The 22,574-nt window shown below is 47.2% G+C and overlaps 1 protein-coding gene across 3 annotated transcripts in view; it reads left to right on the forward strand.

Moving 5' to 3' along the window:
• Positions 1-16,298: 16,298 nt before the first annotated feature.
• The window catches only part of RABGEF1 (RAB guanine nucleotide exchange factor 1), a 28,806-nt gene continuing 22,530 nt past the window's right edge, over positions 16,299-22,574 (forward strand). For 2 of the 3 annotated variants that reach the window (XM_073667839.1, XM_073667841.1), the window contains exon 1: positions 16,299-16,429. The gene's annotated coding sequence lies outside the window, so the exon portion shown is untranslated. The remainder of the gene's footprint in view (positions 16,430-22,574) is intronic. The other variant, XM_073667840.1, reaches the window with a different exon arrangement.

A 22,574-nucleotide genomic window follows, 5' to 3' on the forward strand; every position in this document is an offset into this window, starting at 1 on the left:
GCAGACTCCAACAGGTTTTCTTCCAGAATGGTCCTGTATTTGGCTCCGTCCATCTTCCCATCAATTTTAACCATCTTCCCTGTCCCTGCTGAAGAAAAGCAGGCCCAAACCATGATGTTGCCACCACCATGTTTGACAGTGGGGATGGTGTTTTGAGGATGATGAGCTGTGTTGCTTTTACGCCAAACATATCGTTTTGCATTGTGGCCAAAAAGTTCGATTTTGATTTCATCTGACCAGAGCACCTTATTCCACATGTTTGGTGTGTCTCCCACGAGGTTTGAGGCAAACTTCAAACGAGACTTTTTATGGATATCTTTGAGAAATGGCTTTCTTCTTGCCATTCTTCCATAAAGGCCAGATTTGTGCAGTGTACGACTGATTGTTGTCCTATGGACAGACTCTCCCACCTCAGCTGTAGATCTCTGCAGTTCATCCAGAGTGATCATGGGCCTTTTGGCTGCATCTCTGATCAGTCTTTTCCTTGTTCGAGATGAAAGTTTAGAGGGACGGCTGGGTCTTGGTAGATTTGCAGTGGTCTGATACTCCTTCCATTTCAATATGATCGCTTGCACAGTGCTCCTTGAAATGTTTAAAACTTGGGAAATCTTTTTGTATCCAAATCCGGCTTTAAACTTCACCACAACAGTATCTCGGACCTGCCTGATGTGTTCCTTGGTCTTCATGATGCTCTCTGCACTTGAAACAGAACCCTGAGACTATCACAGAGCAGGTGCATTTATACGGAGACTTGATTACACAAAGGTGGATCCTATTTATCTTTACCAGTCATTTAGGACAACATTGGATCATTCAGAGATCCTCACTGAACTTCTGGAGTGAGTTTGCTGCACTGAAAGTAAAGAGGCCGAATAATATTGCACGACCCACTTTTCAGTTTTTAATTCGTTAAAAAAGTTTAAAATATCCAATAAATTTTGTTCCACTTCACGATTGTGTCCCACTTGTTGTTGATTCTTCCCCAAAAAATTAGAATTTTATATCTTTATGTTTGAAACCAGAAATGTGGCAGAAGGTAGAAAAGTTCAAGGGGGCCAAGTACTTTCACAATGCACTGTATATGAACTGTTGCTTTTAACTTACTTATAGTAGAGTATATATTAGGTTTTGTCTGTTTAATGGCCAGTGTGAACATGCTCTTACACTTTGCATACATACCAACTTACACTCCAGTTCATTTCTTTCGGTTTTGCTTTGGTTTCTTGCACTCAGTACATGCAAAGGTGTGGCCTCCCTTTCTTTGAGCCGGGCATTATGTTTATATAGCTTCCCATTGCTGGGTGTCCATAGTTGGGTCCCGGTTCGGCTTGGCCCTTATACACATTGAGGTCATTTTTGACACATGGTAAGATTTTAATACTAGAGGTTAGGACCGTCCCGACTGGGTTCACCTTGTCACTGGCATGCGCAGTGACCGCACGATACATAGACCGCGCATGTGCCGGGAGCCACAGATCACAGCGCGTGAGCACTGAAGCTGGTAATCACACAGGCTCAGTGTCCACGGGCCAGACCAGCGGCCCGACATGTGCAAATGTGCATGCGCTCCTCCAACATCGCGCTTGGCGGGAGCAGTATTCAAATGTCATTGGCTTCGCCAGCACTGACTGAACGCGGAGCCGCCCATGACTGAATGTGAGAATCACACCCCTATGACATAATACGAGCAGGTAAGATAAAGTACTGTATATAAAAGGATATAACATCATTATACTACCACCGATTTTCATAAAAACAGCTTGTTAGTGATGCACATTGAATCACTAACAAGCCAATGGGGGAAGTTTACATAGCTACTAGGACGTGACAGGTTCCCTTTAAGGCCGGCAATATGGTTCTATAAACTATACTGTATTATGAGCTCAACTACACGTGCTGGGGCTAAGGTGTATGACTGCTATGGACAATGGAGGGCAATGTTCCAGGATATACATTACATACAGTGCTGCTCACCGTTATTGGCACCCCTTCATTTTTTTCATAGACTGTACAATATCTTCAGAAATAAATGGAAATGTACCAAAGTTATATCCTCAGGATTTATAAATTAGTGGTCCAAAGTAATACAACAATAAAACATTGTTTTTCCAACTAAAACAGAATATTCAGCATGTGCAGCAATAAAGGCATCCCTAATTAATGCTTGGTTGCACACCTCTTGGCATTGCTGACAGCCTCCAAGCGTTTCTTGTTGCCATCTATAGGCTTCTTGCACTTCTCAGCTGGAATTTTCTCCCACTCTTCTTTTGCAGTTTGTTCAAGCTCTTGAATGTTTGCAGAGTTCTTATTCCCAATGGCAGATTTCAGCTCACCCCAAAGATTTTCAAAGGGATTCAGGTCAGGACTCATTGCTGGCCATTTTAAAACAGTCCATTTTTTCTTTTTCAACCATTCCAGTGTACTTTCGGATGTGTGCTTTCATTGTCTTGCTGGAGAATCCATGATCCTCTAGTTAAACCAAGTTTTCTTACACTGGGTAGGACATTTCGCTCTAAAATCTCTTGATAATTCTCTGATTTCATGATTTTTGTGATACAATGAAGGCCTCCAATACCAGACGCAGCAAAGCAACCCCACAGCATTATGGATCCTACACCATGCTTAACATTTGGTAGGTGTTCTTTTCCTTATAAGCTTCATCTGTCCACAGAACATTTTCCCAGAAGGATTGTGGTTTGTCAAGGTACTCTATGGCAAAGATCAGTCGTTCCTTTTTATGTCTTTTCTTCAGCTCTGCTTGGTTTAGTGTGCAGCATATGGTACTTGTTGAAACCATGACCCCAGACTGTTCCAGGTTGCCCTTCAGGTCTTTGGATGTTTGATATGGTGTTTTTTACCACCATTTGCACCAAACTTTGAAGACATCTCTTGTTAATTTTCCTCTTTCCCCTATGTCCAGGGAGGTTCTTGACGGTTCCATGCTTGGCAAACTTCTTAATAACATTGCACACTGTTGAAACTTGGATACCAAGGTCTATGGAGATGGCCTTATACCCTTTGGAAGTCTTGTGTTTGCTAATAATAGTAGTTTTGATGTCCTCAGACAGTTCCTTTGTCTTCACCATTGTCACAAAGTAATAAGTCCCACCATGTGGCTTTTTAAAACACTGAAGTCATCATTTATTGGTTAATTCATGTCACATGGGCACCGACAATTAATCACAGGAGAATCTCTTTTGTGATTTACTACAGCTGAAATGTGTTTCCATACTAAATTAATGTAAAGGGTGCCAATACCAGTCACACAGTAAGATTTAGGTTTTTCTATTTTTCCCTCCCATTGTTTTTTGTTTATATTTATTGTTGATCATTTGCTCTTTTGTATTTAACACGACTGCTCTATACAAACAACTATTTCACTTGATTCATTTTTTTCAGGAGATGTTCCACATTATGTACTTAAACTTCATGGGTGCCAATAACAATGAGCAGGACTGTATATAACACCCATTATGTACATTTTGTATTTGTCTTGTTCAGTACTCTATACTATGTCACTATTTTCCTTTTTGTTCTGGTTATTTTAGGGCCATGTTTAACTTAAAAATGTAATAAACAAGAACAAACTTTTATGTTTTTCCTAAAACTTTCCATATTCTTTCTATTACATGGTCACCGCGTTTCTGACTACTTTGTGACTTGCGCCATCTAGTGGATTTTGTTTTATCTTCTTCCTCAGGAATATTTACTGTATAAGGCTACAGCAGCACTTTAGACGCAGCGTATTTTCGCTGCATCCAAAGCACTGCGTCCGATCACACACGTAAATCCACATGTGTTCATTGAACAATGCAGATTTACTGCATCCAATACATTGTATTGGGGACATTTCTGTTGCTGAGACCGCAACAGAAATTGACATGCATGCCGCTGATGAGTTTACAAAGCGTCAAATAGAAACACTGTGGGCATGGGATTTCAGTAAATCCCATCGACTGTGTTTCTAATGTAGAACGCAGCATTTTGGACACAGCGCAAGTGAACTGCATCCAAAACGCTGCTATTACGGATCGTGGGCATGCAGCCTAGGAGTTTGAAACTTTAGTTTGGTTCATGGAAGAAAAAAATGAAAGTAAAAGCAAAATGAAACATGGGTTGTGTCTGAGACAGTACCTCATTCCTATTTACCCCAATGGCTCCTAAGCAGCTTAAACCTTTTTCTATCTGGTAAACTTTCATTCTTGCGGATTCATTTTTTCCTCCACTTCTTCCAAGAACCAGAACTTTTTTATTTTTGCATCTACCTAGCAGTATGAAGGCTTGTTTTTTGCTAGACGAGTTATAGTTTGTTTTGAATGACCTCATTCACTTTACCATTCAATATACTGAAAAATGGGGAAAAAAATGTCAAATAGGGTGAAATGGTGACAAAAGTGCAATTCTGCCATTGTTTTTAAGGTTTTGATTATATAACATTTATTGTGCAGTAAAAATGACCAGGCAATGTGATTCTTCAGGTCAATATGATTAAGTCAATACCAGACTTGTAAAATATTTTTAGTAGATAGGAAAAATTCATTACTTTATAAATAAGATAGCATTTTGGGGAACATACGATGATTTGATCCATTTTTACTGCATCTTTGGAGGGAGGTGTGGTCACCATATGATTTTTTTCTCTTTATTTTAAGACTGAGAAAAATGGGGTTATCCAAAATTTCAAATATTTTATTACTTCTGTCTTATTTTTTAAAGCCCCCATGGGGACGTGAACGTGCCATCATTTGATAACTTGTATGTTGTACTAAATATTGTAATATTACAATATGTAGTAAAAAGCACACTCTCCTATGACATCCAGCCAAAGGCTGGGTTTTCTGGGAGTACAAAGATGGTGGCAACAGGAGGGGCCGATGAGTTCTGGAATGGATGTCCCACCACTTAAATGCCATTGTCAGAGATTGACATCAGCATTTAAGAGCTGGGGTGATTTAAGAGTAGCCATGGCCTTGGGCAGTTTAGAAGGCGTGGGTCCACCAGCCCTCAATGCAGTGCCAGGATAAGGTATTTTAGTGCCCTAGGCAGATGAAGCCGATGGTGTCCCTCCGATGAACCCTTGGCCCCCAAGTAAAGGAATGGGTCAGATACTAAGATATCAGTTCCCCTTACACCCCCTTCTCCCACTCTGACGATGGTGGTGTATTTTAGGGGTGAGGCTCAACAGAGAGTGTGTTTTCAAAGTTAGATATAGAATCATTCATTGTGGACCATTTACACAATACGAGGGACAAATAGTGATATTCATCCCTGACGCCTTTTAAATGTCAGATCCAAGATCGGTCATGGAAACTAATGTAGCTTAACTATAATGGGGTCTGTTTGGTTTCAATTAAGGTGTCCAGCATTTGGTGGATATCCTAATGGAAACTAAACAGGCCCCATTATAGATAAAGGAATACTTCTCATGGTTTTTAAGTCCATCATGCGACAAATGTAGTTTGCAACAAAAACGATGGTGGTTCTGGTGCCATATTCCTGTATGAATAGTGGTTCTGGTGGTGTATTCATGTACAGATGGTAGTTCTTATGAGATATTCATGTAGTGATGGTTGTTCTGGTGATGTATTTATCACCAGAACCATAATCAGTACATGAATACAAAACCAAATTCATCATCAGTAAATAAAAAGAACACCAGAGCCATCAATAGTACATAAATACGGCGCCAGGACCATTATCAGTAGATAAATGCATCACCAGAACCACCATCAGTACATGAATGCATCAACAGAACCACTATTAGTACATTAATGTACTATCACCAGAACCTTCATCAGTACATGAATGCATCACAGGAACCATATTCAGTACATGAATACATCCCAAGAATCACCGTCAGCACATGAATGCATCACCAGAACCACCATCAATACATGTATACGTCACCAGAACAACTATCAGTACATGAATATATCACCATAACAACCATCAGTACATGAATATATCACCAGAACTACCATAAGTACATGACTAAATCACCAAGCTTAGTACAACAATCAGTTGTAATGTCAAGTCAGGCCCATATACAGTCATGGCGAAAAGTTTTGAGAATGACACCAAAATTATATTTTCACATGATCTGCTGGCCTCTGGTTTTTATTAGTGTTTGTCTGATGTTTATATCACATACAGAAATATAATTGCAATCATATTATGAGTACCAATAGGTTATATTGACAGTTAGAATGAGTTAATGCAGCAAGTCAATATTTGCAGTGTTGCCCCTTCTTCTTCAAGACCTCTGTAATTCTCCCTGGCATGCTCTCAAACAACTTTTGGACCAAATCCTGACTGATAGCAGTCCATTCTTGCATAATCAATGGTTGCATTTTGCCAGAATTTGTTGTTTTTTGTTTGTCCACCCGTCTCTTGATTATTGACCACAAGTTCTCAATGGGATTAAGATCTGGGGAGTTTCCAGGCCATGGACCCAAAATCTCTGTTTTGTTCCATGAGCCATTTAGTTATCACCTTTGCTTTATGGCAAGGTGCTCCATCATGCTGGAAAAGGCATTGTTGCGCGCCAAAATGCTCTTGGACGGTTGGGAGAAGTTGCTCTTGGAGGGCATTCTGGTACCATTCTTTATTCATGGCTGTGTTTTTAGGCAAGACTGTGAGTGAGCCGATTCCCTTGGCTGAGAAGCAACCCCACACATGAATGGTTTCAGGATGCTTTACAGTTGGCATGAGACAAGACTGGTGGTAGCGCTCACCTCTTCTTCTCCGAATAAGCTGTTTTCCAGATGTCCCAAACAATCGAAAAGGGGATTCATCAGAGAAAATGACTTTGCCCCAGTCCTCAGCAGTCCACTCCCTGTACCTTTTGCAGAATATCAGTCGGTCCCTGATGTTTTTTTCTGGAGAGAAGTGGCTTCTTTGCTGCCCTCCTTGAAACCAGCCTTTGCTCAAAGAGTCTCCGCCTCACAGTGCGTGCAGAAGCACTCACACCAGCCTGCTGCCATTCCTGAGCAAGCTCGGCACTGCTGGTAGTCCGATCCCGCAGCTGAAACAGTTTTAAGATACGGTCCTGGCGCTTGCTGGTCTTTCTTGGGCGCCCTGGAGCCTTTTTGACAACAATGGAAGCTCTCTCCTTGAAGTTCTTGATGATGCGATAGATTGTTGGCTGAGGTGCAATCTTTGTAGCTGCGATACTCTTCCCTGTTAGGCCATTTTTGTGCAGTGCAATGATGGCTGCACGTGTTTCTTTAGAGATAACCATGGTTAACTGAAGAGAAACAATGATAACAAGAACCAGCCTCCTTTTAAAGTGTCCAGTGATGTCATTCTTACTTAATCATGACTGATTGATCGCCAGCCCTGTCCTCATCAACACCCACACCTGTGTTAATGGATCAATCACTAAAACGATGTTAGCTGCTCCTTTTAAGGCAGGACTGCAATGATGTTGAAATGTGTTTTGGGGGTTAAAGTTCATTTTCTGGGCAAATATTGACTTTGCAAGTACAGTAATTGCTGTTAAGCTGATCACTCTTTGACATTCAGGAGTATATGCAAATTGCCATTACAAAAAATGAAGCAGTAAACTTTGGAAAAATTACTATTTGTCTCATTCTCAATACTTTTGGCCATGACTGTACATGTGTATTTCATGAACCTGCAACTCCCAGTATGTCCTTAACAATGGTAAATCATCAGTCATTATCAGACCGTGGACCATACAACAACCACAGTACTGATGAGATGTAATCAGTATCAACAAGTAAACATTAGCCTCCCCATGTCCAGCACGAGACCCCCATAGCCTCCCCATCTCCAGTATGAGACCCCCATAGCCTCCCCATGTCCAGTATGAGACCCCCCTAGCCTCCCCATGTCCAGCACGAGACCCCCATTGCCTCCTCATATCCAGCCAAACATTCCATACACATGAAAAAAAAGAACACCATATACTCACATCGCTCCAGTTCCCCAGGTGCTCTGCCTCTGCTTCTGTCTTTGGTGCACTGACTGCAGTGCAAAGCTGACGCGATTATATGACTTCATCGATCAGCGAGTTTCACACTGTAAGATAGCTCTCAGACACATAGTTGATGGGAGGTATGTATGACGCGCCCCCTGGGCCGTGTGTGTAGGGGAATACCCGGAGCCGGGTCTCTGTTTGATGCTGGGGGTTGTAGACTCCGTGGCGGCGACCCGGTCCGTGCCCAGGGCGGTCAAACCAAAGGGATAGTCTATATGTTGAATGTCCGACTACGCCACCCGTGGATTGCGGTCACTGGGAACCGCCGCTGCGGGGCAGACCGCTGAGGCTGGTGTTGTGTGCGCAGCAGAGGGTAGTATAACTCCCCACGGGAGGAGTATAGCCTCAGGGCAGCGAGTGCAGATGGTGGGGGTGATGGTGCACGGGAGCAACAGTAATGTCTCAGAGTCCAGTGATGCAGTCCAGAGTCTTTACTCACAGTTTTACACTCCAAGCCACTTCTGCGCAGGTAATGGCTGCCCACGTCGTACTGTGCTCACAAAGTGAGGGGTGCGGCCAACTCCCAGGTATCTTTGGAATGCTTTTCAGGACCCCCTTCATGTGTCCTTTCTCTGGCCTGTCGTACCCCACAAGTGACCACGTTTCTGTCCAGCTGCCTCGGGCCTTGGCGGGCAAACGTATGTTCCGTTTCCCTTGGTCCTATGTGGTGCCTTCCTAACGGGTATAGTGAGGGGCCGTGCACGTACAATGCCACGGCCTCCGGTTACTAGCTGAGGGTAGTTGCTCTCCTCCACTAGTTGAGGGATCCAGTTCCCTTTCTTGGCCTGACCCCCCTACTCTGGTAGCGGCGGGCGTACGGTGGCGACTGGCCGGTCCGCACCCCTGGGGTCCCTTCACTCCACTCCTGGAGCCTTTCCTGCTCTCCTTCTTCTCCTCCAGGCTCAGGCCTCCTTACTAGGCCCGCCTCTGGAGCAGAGCTCATGCAGAGCCCCTGCTCTCTGTCACTTCTCCTCAGACTGACCACCGAACCTAAGTTGGCTTCTCCCTTTTATATGCTTCTACTCAGTGCACCCAGGATCTACTCTCTCCACCCACACACTACCGGGTTCCCCCTTTCTAGGTGTTCCCTCCCCCCACTCCAGCCAGGGATCAGGGACAGTTGTGATCACTCTTGGGAGCATTGTCGCCCTGTCCACCGGAAATGTGGTGTAATGCATGTGGGTGTTAGGGTCCTGAGCCATACTCCATCCTTACCTGAGAGTGAGATATCACACCTCTGGGTGAGATGCAATACCTCTGTAGCAACCGAACCCTCGGGGCGCTACATGTATCACAGAGATGGTTGTCATCTGTGATGTAATCCTGAAATTTTGCTCTAGTGCACGTAAGCACTAAGAGGATTGTTTGGTGCATCTGGGACCAGGTTTTATGCGGGTCTGGTTGCCCACATACCTCACCTCTGGGTGTGGTTACCTAGTTAAAATGGAGACCGTTGTTTGGCACATGGTTTCTGTATGGAGGGAGAAGGCCTCCTGTGTGTTGTTTCCTCCAGACTTGCCAGTGTATCAGATGCTCTCCAGCCTGTGTGACCACAGGACTGGCTAACCAGAGACTTTGCCAAAAGAACTGTTTTCTTTGTTTTGCCTGCACTGAAGGCCGTTTGTTTTCCTTTTGCTTGTGGACGGTTTATGAGGTAATAAACCGACACGGACATTTAAAACAGAAACGCTTCCTGTTTTGCCTCCTGACGCACCCAAGTGAGTAGAAAACCCACAATTGGTATTAGAAGTGTGGGCAGCATTCCCAGCAAATACGTGTGACTGCTACAAGACGTCCTTTTAGGAAATGTCCTTTTACGATGGGCATCACCTTTGCAATCCTTTCCTGCATCAGTGCGATGTGCTTAATGATGCTCCTGTGGGGTGTGACTGTGGCTTCCCATGTTTTCTTTGCTATATTAAGGAGACCAGGCCCGGAAAGTCAATGTGCCAAAGCGGGCAGATGCCCAGTGGGCTGGGGGCTAATTACTACAAAGTGGGCCGCCGGCCCTTTAAAACATCTCACCAAATGTCCTGTGTGCACGCGCTCTCTCACTTGCACGCACTGACAAGGGCCGCTGTGGCTCCTGTCAGTGTGTGCGCGCCATAGCCGCAGCCCCTGTCAGTGCGTGCGTGCCGCGACCCATGTCAGTGCGTGCGTGCGGCTACGGCCCTTCTCAGTGCGTGTAAGCAAGAGAGCGCGCACACACAGGGCCTTCATCCAGAAGTTTGAAAGGGCCTCCGCGGCATGCACAGGGCTCTTCTATCTGATGCTGACCTGTACCAGCGTCAGAACATCTTTTTTATGGTTCCTGCACCAATCACCTGCCCCAGCCAGGGATCCACTCCTCTGCACACCTGACGATGGACCCTCTTCAGCTCTTCTTCCTCCCCCCATCTCAGGGATCAGGGTGAGTTCCAATATAGAAACTCTTTTATGTATATACAGCAGTTTCAGTATCACCTGTATACTGGATATATATTGCTGTATATACAATACTGTATATAGGTGATGCTGTGACTGCTGTGTATACAATCTATAGGTGATACTGTGATTACATACAGCAGTCTATATATTATTTAGGTGATACTATGACTGCTGTATATATATTACGTAGGTGATACTGTGATTATATACAGCAGTAGCAGTATCACCTATATATTATATATATAGCAGTCGCAGTATCACCTGTATAATGTATATAGACAGCTGTGTATAAATTATGTATGTGATACTACAACTGCTGTATATATGTTACATAGGTGATACGGCGATTATACACAGCAGTCGTAGCATCACCTATATAATGTATAAACACCAGTTGCAGTAATGGTACATAATGTATACACAGCTGTCTATATACATTATACAGTTGATACTGCAACTTCTGTATATACATTATGTATATGATACTTCGACTCAGCTGTATATACATTATGTATGTGATACTGCGACTGCTGTGTATAGTCGCAGTATCACCTATATAATGTATATACAGCAGTCTCAATGTGATATATTCAGCAGTCGCCGTGTCCCTTATGTGATGTGTGCAACATTACAGTATATCATACAATGCTGTCTTAATATAGCGTATAATGTAGAGTTGTGTGTATATATAGTGTAGAGATGTTTATATAGTATGGTGCTGTGTATATAGTGTACAGTGTGAGATACACACTATATATACGGGCACATCTCTACACTATATAGTATATACAGTATACCGCTCCACTCTATATTACCTAACACAGTATATATTGTGTAGCTGTGTATGTTTTGTATACTTCCCCTGCCCTGTATACATGGTGTAATTCTCAGTATATTCTCTTATTATCTGTGTGTAAATATATATATATACAGTACAGACCAAAAGTTTGGACACACCTTCTCATTTAAAGATTTTTCTGTATTTTCATGACTATGAAAATTGTACATTCACACTGAAGGCATCAAAACTATGAATTAACACATGTGGAATTATATACTTAACAAAAAAAGTGTGAAACAGCTGAAAAAATGTCTTATATTCTAGGTTCTTCAAAGTAGCCACCTTTTGCTTTGATGACTGCTTTGCACACTCTTGGCATTCTCTTGATGAGCTTCAAGAGGTAGTCACCGGAAATGGTCTTCCAACAATCTTGAAGGAGTTCCCAGAGATGCTTAGCACTTGTTGGCCCTTTTGCCTTCACTCTGCGGTCCAGCTCACCCCAAAGCATCTCGATTGGGTTCAGGTCTGGTTCAAGGCACCAGACAAGGGCCAGACATGGGGTTGGGGGCCCAACGCATGAGACACCCGGCCAGACCTGAAACGGGCTGACCAATGCAACAGACACAGGGCCAGACCCGGGGCAGGTGGGCCAAAGCAGTATGGGGAGAGACCCAGGGCGGGTGTCCCAAAGCACCAGACACAGGGCCATTCACGGGGCCAGACCCGAGTCGGATGGCCCAATGCACCACACATGGGGCCAGACCCAGGGCGGGCGACCCAAAGCACCATACACAGGGCCAGACCAGAGGCGTGTGGCCCAAAGCAGCAGACACGGGGTCAGACCCGAGGCGGGCTGTTCATCTAGAGACTGGGCCAAACCCCAGGGCGGTCGACCCATCGCACGAGACACAGGGCCAGACCCGACATGGACTGTCCAACGCACATGACAAGCTACCAGACATGAGGCGGGTTGCCCAAAGCACCAGACACCGGACAAGACCTGAGGCGGGCGACCCACGCAGTAGACACAGTGCCAGACCTGGGGTGGGTGGCCCAAAGCACCAGTCATGGGGACAGACACAGAGCCAGACCTGAGGTGGGCGGTCCAACACCCCAGACCCATGGTGGGAGGCCCAACGCACGAGACTCGGGGCGGGCAGCCCAAAGCAAAAGACACATTCTGAAACTCGAGGCAGGCGGCCCAATCATGGGGCCAGACCCAGGGCGAGACCTGAGGCGGGTGGCGCAAAACACCAGAAACGGGGCTAGACACTGGGCCAGACCTGAGGCGCGCACTTCAACTCACAAGAGACGAGACCAGACCTGGGGCGGTTGGCCCAACGCATAAGACACAGAGCCAGACCCAGGGTCGGCAGCCCAACGCACGAGACACGTGGCCAGACCCGAGGCGGGCGGCCCAATAAACGATACACGTTGCCAAACACGAGGCCAGACCTGAGAAGGGCTGACCAATGCACCAGACACGGGGCCACACCTGGGGCAGGCGGGCCAAAGCACCACGGGGCCTGACCCAGGGAGGGCGACCCAAAGCACCAGACACAGGGCCAGACATGAGGCCACACCTGAGGCAGAGAGCCCAATGCACCAGACATGGGGCCAGACCCGGGGCGGGTGGCGCAAAGCACCACGGGGCCAGACCCAGGGCGGGCGGCTCAAAGCAGCCGACAAGAGGCCAGACCCGAGGCAGGCGGCCAAAAGCACTAGACATGGGGCCAGACCCGAGGTGGGTGGTTAAACTCCCGAGAGACGGCACCAAACCAGAGGCGGGTGGCCCAAAGCACCAGACACGTGACCAGACCCGAGGTGGGCAGTCCAATGCATCAGACATGTGACCCGACCCATGGATGGCGGCCCAATGTACAAGACACGGGGCCAGACTCCGAGGCGGGTGGCCCAACTCTTGAGACACGGGGCCAGTCTCGAGGCAGATGGGCTCACATACCAAGTTCGGGAAAGATTCAAGGTGGGCAGCTCAGCTCACGAAACATGAGGCCAGACCCAGCCAGGGCGGACGGCCCAACATACGAGACACGAGACCAGATCCAGGGCGGGTGGCCCAACGCATGAGCCACAGGGCTGAACCCAGGGGAGGGCGGCCCAATGCATCAGGCTCAAGGCCAGACGCAAGGGCCCAAAGCACCACGGGACTAGATCTAGGTTAGAGAGTCCCAAGCACCCAGGGCTAGACAAGAGGCCAGACCCAAGCTGTGGGGCCCAAAGCATCAAGCATGCGGCCAGACCCGAGGCAGGCCATCCAACACACAAGACACGCTGCCAGACATGAGTCCAGATGCGAGGCAGGTGGCCCAAAGCACCAGACATGGGGCAAGACCGGAGGCGGCAGACCCAATGCACCAGACACGGGGCTAGACTCAGGGCGAGCGGCCCAAAGTACCAGTGTTAGGCAAAGGGCCAGATCCGAGGCCCGGCATCAGACACGTGACCAGACCCATGGAGGGTGGCCCATCGCATGAGACATGGGGCTAGACTCAGGGCGGGCTGCCCAATGCACAAGACACGTTGTGAAATGGGAGTCAGGCAGCCCAATCCACGAGACACGAGCCAGACCCGAGGCGGGCAGCCCAATACACGAGACGATGGGCCAGATCCGAGGCGGGTGGCCCAACTCTTGAGACACGGGTCCAGTCTCGAGGCAGATAGGCCAATGCACCAATTACAGGAAAGAATCAAGGCAGACAGCCCAACTCACAAAATACGGAGCCAGACCCAGGGTGGGCGGCCCAACGCATGAGACATGGGGCCAGATCCAGGGCGGGCGGCCCAACGCATGAGCCACAGGGCCTGACCCGGGGAGGGCGGGCCATTGATGAGACACGTTGCCAGACATTGGGCCATTCCCGAGGCGGGCAGCCCAAGCACCAGATAGAGGGCAGTGACCCAAAGCACCAGGGGACTAGACCTAGTTTATGGGGCCCCAAGCACCAGACACAGAGCCAGACCCGGGGCGGCAGGCCAAAGCACCACGGAACCAGACCTGGGATGGGTGGACCCAAACACAAGATACGGGGCCAGACAAGAGGCCAGACCCGAGAGTGGGCGGCAAAGAGAACCGGACAGGGGCCAGACTCAAGGCATGAAGCTAAACACACGAGACACAAGGCCACATCCTGGGTGGGTGGCCCATTGCATGAGACAAGGAGCCAGACTTAGGGTGAGCGGCTCAACGCATGAGATACGGGGCCAGACCAGGGGCAAGCGACCCAATGTACAAGACACTTTTCCAAACATGGGGCCACACCTGAGGCTGCAGACCATTGCACAAGACACAGGGCCAGACGCGGGGCGGGAGGCCCAAAACACCACAGGGCCAGACCCAGGGCGGGTGGCCCAAAGCACCAGAAACAAGGCCAGACACAAGGCTAGATCCGAGTCGGGTAGCCCACAACACCAGACACAGAGCCAGACATGGGGCCAGACCCGAGGCAGACAGCCCAACGCACCAGACATGGGGACAGACCCGGGGGGGGGTCTATGGAAAGCACCACGGGGCCAGACCAAGGACGGGTGACCCAAAGCACCATACACAGGGCCAGACCAGAAGCAGGCGGTTCAACTCACAAGAGTCTGGGCCAAACCCCCAAGCGGTCGACCCATCGCACGAGACACAGGCCCAGACCCGGGGTGGGCCGTCCAATGCACGCTACCAGACATGAAGCGGGTTGCCCAAAGCACCAGACACGGGACAAGACCCGATTCGGGTGACCCAACGCACCAGACACAGGGCCAGACTTGGGGTGGTTGGCCCAAAGCACCAGTCATGGGGACTGACACAGAGCCAGACCCGAGGTGGACGGTCCAACACATCAGACATGTGACCAGACCCGGGATGGGAGGCCCAACGCACAAGACATGTTGTCAAACCCGAAGCAGGCGGCCCAATCCAGGAGACAAGGGACAGACCCGAGGCGGGCCCAACTTTCGAGACACGGGACCGGACTTGAGGCAGATGGCCCAGCACACCAAATACAGGAAACACTCGAGGCAGGAAGGTGGGTGGCTCAACTCTCGAGACACGTGGCCAGTCTCGAGGTGGACGAGCCAATGCACTTATTACGGGAAAGAATCAAGGTGGGCAGCCCAACTCACAAAACACGAGGCCAGACCCAGGATGAGCGGCCCAACACACGAGACACAAGGCCAGTCTCGAGGCGGACAGGTCAACACAGCAAGTATGGGAAAGACTTAAGGCGGGCAGCCCAACTCACAAAACATGGGGCCAGACCCAGGGTGGACGGCTCAATATATGAGGCATAGAGCCAGATTGAACGCATGAGCCACAGGGCTAGACCCACATAAAACTCAGCGTACCTGCAAGAGAAGTTGGCATGTTGAGGATTTAAAACATGCACCACAGGTCAGTTTAAAAACAAGTAACAGTGGGCATGAGATTTCTATAAAGCCAACCCACTTTGCTGGAACTGTAAAATGTTGCGTTTTTGACTCAGCAAAAATACACAGAGTTAAAAACTCACTAAAAACTCATCATGGGTAACTGACTTGTGATGTGATTTTGAAATCCAGAACATGTCAATTTCTCTTGCGGTAAATATATGTTTTATTTTCAGATTTTCCCCATTGAATTCGGTGAGCTGAAGAAAATTTACAGGAAAAAAAAGACATACGAGTTTTTTATTGCTTTTTTTTGCAGCGGAGAAACAATAAAAATGCATGCAAATCCCCACATGACTTTACCAATATTGTGTTATCAGAGCCAAATAACAAGAGTTTCCAAGACATAGCAGCTTTATTTAATACAGTACATGACATAATACAAACAGACAAAATCCGCAGCTGGAAAAACACGATTAAACCACATGTAAAAAAAAAGACTCAATAAAACACAATAAAAACACAAGTAAAATAATTAAGGCAGCATGGTGGCTCAGTGGTTAGCACTGTTACTCTGTAGTAAGGGGGGGCCTTAGTTCAAATCCCACCAAGGACAACATCTAGTCAAGTGCTATTCTGGGGAGTGCGCACCACTGCGGTCACCCACCCTCTGCAGAGTTCAAGTTCTACATACTATGACAATACAAAACCGGAAGTGAAATCCAAAACGAGGCTTGAGGCGCAGCACCGTGTGACGTCAGTACGTCAGGCCTGACTTGTGTAGTGCTCCGGGGCCGGGCTGAGTGAGGAGACGTACGGGGCTGGGGTTGCAGGCTGAGCCGGGAAAGGTGAGAGCGGCCCTCTGAGACCTGCTACAGCGGCGACACTGAGCGGCAATGTGGGCCGGAGGGAGGGGCTGCACGCCGTGTACGCGGCTCTTATAGCGGGACTCCTGTGGCCCCTCCCGGATGTGACTTGTTTTCATATGTGACTTCCTTATTATGACAGGCCATAATGTGCAGTCATTGCCAGACTCCTGCCCTCCCCTCCCCTCCCCAGATACCTGCAGCCCCCTGCCCCCACACAGATACCTGCTCACTGTGCAGTCACTGTATGGTGGTCTGTACAGACATCCTATAATAAGCTCCACTTCACATTGCCCTGATGTTGTGTTCTGATGTGCTGGGATCTGCAGTGCTCCTCAGGCCTCATTCACACGGCCAGATTTAAACTTGTACTTGAACAACTGGTACCGGTGTCCTCTGTGTTTTCCATCAGTGCGGGCAGCGGTTGCTCCGTGTTTTCCATCAGTGCGGGCAGCGGTTGCTCCGTGTTTTCCATCAGTGCGGGCAGCGGTTGCTCCGTGTTTTCCATCAGTGCGGGCAGCGGTTGCTCCGTGTTTTCCATCAGTGCGGGCAGCGGTTGCTCCGTGTTTTCCATCAGTGTGGGCAGCGGTTGCTCCGTGTTTTCCATCAGTGCGGGCAGCGGTTGCTCCGTGTTTTCCATCAGTGCGGGCAGCGGTTGCTCCGTGTTTTCCATCAGTGCGGGCAGCGGTTGCTCCGTGTTTTCCATCAGTGCGGGCAGCGGTTGCTCCGTGTTTTCCATCAGTGCGGGCAGCGGTTGCTCCGTGTTTTCCATCAGTGCGGGCAGCGGTTGCTCCGTGTTTTCCATCAGTGCGGGCAGCGGTTGCTCCGTGTTTTCCATCAGTGCGGGCAGCGGTTGCTCCGTGTTTTCCATCAGTGCGGGCAGCGGTTGCTCCGTGTTTTCCATCAGTGCGGGCAGCGGTTGCTCCGTGTTTTCCATCAGTGCGGGCAGCGGTTGCTCCGTGTTTTCCATCAGTGCGGGCAGCGGCTGCTCCGTGTTTTTCCATCAGTGCGGGCAGCGGTTGCTCCGTGTTTTCCATCAGTGCGGGCAGCGGTTGCTCCGTGTTTTCCATCAGTGCGGGCAGCGGTTTCTACGTGTTTTCCATCAGTGCGGGCAGCGGCTGCTCCGTGTTTTTCCATCAGTGCGGGCAGCGGCTGCTCCGTGTTTTTCCATCAGTGCGGGCAGCGGCTGCTCCGTGTTTTTCCATCAGTGCGGGCAGCGGCTGCTCCGTGTTTTTCCATCAGTGCGGGCAGCGGCTGCTCCGTCTCATCTTCATCCTTATAATAAATGGATAAAACTTCAGAGGACTAGTAAAAACAAGCAACTTTGCAATTAACCTTAATTGAAGAAGAGGGGAAAAAAACCCTCCTTTCTCAAGAATGGAGGGATTTTTTTATTCTATAGTCTGGGCCAAAAGTCTTGAGGCTGACACAACTTTTGGTCTTTACAAAGTTTTCTGCTTCACTATTTTTAGATCTTTTAGTCAAATGTTTCTTTGGTGACTTGGGGTATATGCACACACTCAGGAGCCGCTGCAGCTTTGAAGCTGCGTGTTATGGAGCGTCAAACCCGCAGCCTCCAGATGTTACAGCATAGTGGATGGGATTTGTAGAAATCGCATGCCCACTATGCGTCTGCGGATCACCCGCAGAAACTGTCATGAAGCGTGTCTTTTCAGACCGCAGCATATCAATTTCTCTGGCGGGTCCACATGTGGGCTGTCCCCATAGATCTAACCTCTATGAGGAAAGTCCGCAGGTGGAAAAAAAAAAATGGTGCCGCTCATTTGCATAAAATGAGCGGAAGCCGCCAGCGGCTCTTCCACCGTGCCGGCTCCGGACAGTGTGCACATACCCTTAAAGTACACTTGTTAGCATTTCATAATTCTTTATATTTTTATTGACAAATACATCAAGTTTATGTATAGACTCAATATTTACAGAGTTGTCTCTTATTTTTCAAGACTTCTGCCCTTCGCCCTGGCAGCTGGATTTCAGCTTCTGGGTCAAATCCTGACTGATGACAACTCATTCTTCTGTAATCAGTGCTTGGCATGTATCCCAATTTCTGTATTTGTTTGTCAACCCGCTTTTTGAGGATTTACCATAGGTTCTCAATGGGATTGGGATCTGGGGAGTTTCTTGGCCATAGACATAAAATGTCATTATTTTCACCGAGACCCTTATCTACTACTTTTGCCTTGTAACACGGTTTCCATCATGCTGTAAAAGCATTGTTAATCACCAAATTGCTCCCAGATATGTGGAAGAAGTTTCTCTTGGAGGATGATGAGATCCCATTCTTTATTTATGGCAGTGTTCTTGGGCAAAATTGTGAGTGAGTCCAGTCTCAGGATGAAAAGCAAAATCTCACATACGAAAGGTCTCAGGATGATATTGTTGGCAGCCACAGGACTCATGGTAGCGCTCAACTTTTCTTTTCCAGATGTTACAATCTGAAGTAAGCAAAAAGTGATGAGTGTGTGGGGGCACAAATTTTATTTTTAAGATTTGCCAATCACTAGCTGTTATGGTCCTATTTTTTTTTCTATGTGGTTATGTGCCAACCTATGGCAGCCATTGGCCAGTGTAGTCACCTGACTATTGTCATTTGTGAATGTAAAGGACAAAGCTTTCCTATGTGGTCTCATGTAAGGCATATTCTTCGTACATTGGGGCTGTTTTGTCCCAGATTTGACCATTCTGTCAGACTAAGGCCACGGTCCCACTATCAGTATTCGGTCAGTATTTTTTCTCAGGAGTGGGAGAAAAAAAACAGGTGAGGAACAATCAGAGCAAAGGTATAATAGAAACAAGTCACCAATTCTGCATTTATCATCCACTCCTGGTTTCGGATCCCACTCCTGAGAAAAAATACTGACCAAATACTGATAATGGGGCCGTGACCTTAGGCTCCATTCATGGATCCACTTTTCTCATCCGTGTGCTGCCCATTTTTAGAACAAACACTCTTATGTGACTGCAGACGTGAATCCTCACGTCGCACTTTGTGAGGATTCTCCGTGCCGATGGCGAGACCGGCTGGTTATGTGACCACCAGAATGCGATATGCATACTCCCAGTCACATTTTGACTAGTTGTGCGCAGCCTCTCCAAGCTCACTTGTATTGAGTAAGGTCTAGTCGGAATGTGGCCAGGAGCATGCCTATCGCATACTTGATGACAAGCCGGTCTCGCCGCCGGCACAGAGAGCCTTCAAAACGCACAGTGCGCACGATGTGAGGATTCACAAGTCATATAAAGTCCTATGAATTGAAGTATCACATCAACAGTGCTGTAAGGCCCACAGATATTTTAGATGAAAGTTGTCTGGACCTGTGGATATCTGCAGGATTGGCCTACCATCTGATATGTATGAGGCCTGCCATGATAAGAATCGCAGTGTCGGCCGTGTTCAGCGGACGTATGGGCACCATTAAGCCCTGATCATATTATGTCTGAGTCTCTGGAAGGACACACATGACAGTGAGTATAGCCAGGTGTATACCTCGGATGGATGCTATTCTGAAGGTTCGCAGTGATCTACGTCGCCCTTTAAATTCCAGCGTAAAAAGAAAAAGTTTACACTGTGTACTTTTCTGTATATTATACCAGCTTTAAAAAGTCCAGATGGACTCCCTCTTGTCCTCCTACTGGGTAATTGATCCTTATGGATGCACTTAACGTATACACTGGAGCCTTTCTCAGTGTATACTTCAAATGCAATATGAACTGAGCCTTACTCCTCTAAAAAAAAAAAAAAAAAAAGTGTAGTTATTGCTTCAGGTTACCCAAAGGCTAGTTACACACATCCATTAAACACAGACCATGCTTATGTTGAAAGTGCATCAGAGGCATAAATGAAGCTGTTGTCCCGACCGTAGGGTTTCCCGACCGTAGCTATTTCATCCAGTGCAAGACTAGTCCATGTTTCACAGGTGTGTGACCCCGTTCCGAGCTTATTGCTCCCCCCCACTCCAGGCGTTCATGCTGTGTCCTCGCCCTGCAGATCTGTGGCCGGTCACCTCTTCACTTAGTTTGTTACTTTTTATGTTTAGTTTTTATATAGTGATTTTTTTTTTTTCTTTTATGGACAAACCTCATTTATTATCACAGCTTCCATCTCCCGTTAGCATGATGTGACTGCAGTCGGGCTGCACATGAGCCGATGGCAGCAGTTGTGTGTCCATAGCCTGCTGTGAGGAGCTGCAGTATCTCGTGACTTTCCTCTTGCTGATGCCTTATAACAGGGTTCCCCAACTCCAGTCCTCAAGGCCCACCAACAGGTCATGTTTTCAGGATTTCCTTAGTATTGCACAGGTGATGGAATTATTGCCTGTGCAGGTGATGCAATTATCACCTGTGTAATACTAAGGAAATCCTGAAAACATGACCTGTTGGTGGGCCTTGAGGACTGGAGTTGGGGAACCCTGCCTTATAATGTGTAGCAATGTCTCTTCTCATTATCAGCCCGTTCCGGCCTCTTGTATTTCCTTTTCTTGACATTTTTGGGCTCCTGTTTCTTTCAGTGACTTCTCTTATGAGCTGGTGTTTTTGTACATGGAAAAACAACAAATGCAATAACATGTTCGCCATGTGCTAATATTTGCCTTCACTGCTTTGTGGCATTAACCTGTTGTGCACATATAAAGCAGCCTGCAGGGTTTGTAGAGTCAATTATATGACATTAATATCAACAATGATCTTCATCAGTGCTAATATTGGTTCATCTATGTATGTAGGTCAGTGAGGAGGCTCAGACTTAAGCAGTTACCTTGTAGAATTGGGGTTCTGGGGTCAAATCTCACAACACGGGGGTCTGAGTGTTCATGTGTTCTCCATAGGGACAGGAGAATAAGCTGCTGTCAGATACCTGGCCACGGCTTATCTCCCATGAAAACAGTAAGATAAGGCAGCCGGGTGCTGGTCTGTAAATAGCCATAGAGGCAAAAATGTAAGAACAACGCGTTTCAAAGCAAGATTTGCACTGTCATTGGGTTAAATAAAATAACGTGTATTATGTGCACAACAGAAGTCTGGGAATCTCGGTCCAATCGCGGACTGTGATGCATGGCCGTGGGTTTCCTGACCGGATATATTTCTATGAAGCTGCTGCTCTGGTTGGGAGACCCATGGGCAGACCATACATTGCTGTCCACGATTGGACCGAGATTCACGGATGTCTGCATGAGCCTTTACACTCCTTGATACTAGAAATCATTGCACCAGGGGGCTCCCTCCATTTTTTTTTTTTTTTTTTTTTTGCTAGGACATCTCCATTCATATTAGATGATTAGATGGTCAGGCAGTCCAGCCACAATTATTGCCAAACATAAAGAAGGATTGCAAACCCCAATCATCATCTCATATTATATAATGCCATTAATGGCATAGTCCAAGCAAAAGACCAACAAACTGTAAACCTAACCAATGCTCAGACACAATCAAATCATTCAATGAAATTATTAATTTTTATTGATCAATCAAGATACCAAAAAAACTGGAAAATAAAGCATATACATATAAACATAAAGACAAAAGACAGTTTAAAATGGGCAACATGGTGGATGCAGCAAGAGGTACACATGATAAGCAAGACACAGATGAATATATCAAGTCAACAAGTTCTGTTATAAATACACAAACACTATGTCACTCTAGTTAATCAAAAGGAGCACATTAGCATATGTAAATGTCACTATAAGGTGCAAGTGCGATTAAAGGATTGTCTGTTTCTGCCAACACTCTGCTTTTGTGTATTGCTGTCTACAGATCTCTAGAGATCCCCCAACCTCCCCGTAGATATAAAATGCATTAATTGTACTGAGAGAAACCACAAGAATTAGGGTGCTTTCACCTGTTTTAAGGTTCCCGTTGGGGTTTACTTCCGAACCTGACGGGGCCAAAGACTATAAAGATCTAGAAGAGCGAACGTGTGCTCTGTCGTGAATCATTTTTGGGCGTATACGCCTACTGGAGGCGGACACCCAGACACAGTCTACTACGTCTGAGTGTCCACCTCCAATAGGTGTACAGGTCCCGAAAATGATGCACGACAGAGCACACGTTCGCTCTTCCGGCCCCTTTATAGTCTATGCAAGTGGATTTGGATTTGGACTTAAAGGGGTTT

This window comes from Phyllobates terribilis, unplaced genomic scaffold (genome assembly GCF_046119375.1).
Source record: "Phyllobates terribilis strain yellow unplaced genomic scaffold, ASM4611937v1 Scaffold_2__4_contigs__length_985480577, whole genome shotgun sequence".
In the NCBI taxonomy this organism is placed as follows: domain Eukaryota; kingdom Metazoa; phylum Chordata; class Amphibia; order Anura; family Dendrobatidae; genus Phyllobates; species Phyllobates terribilis.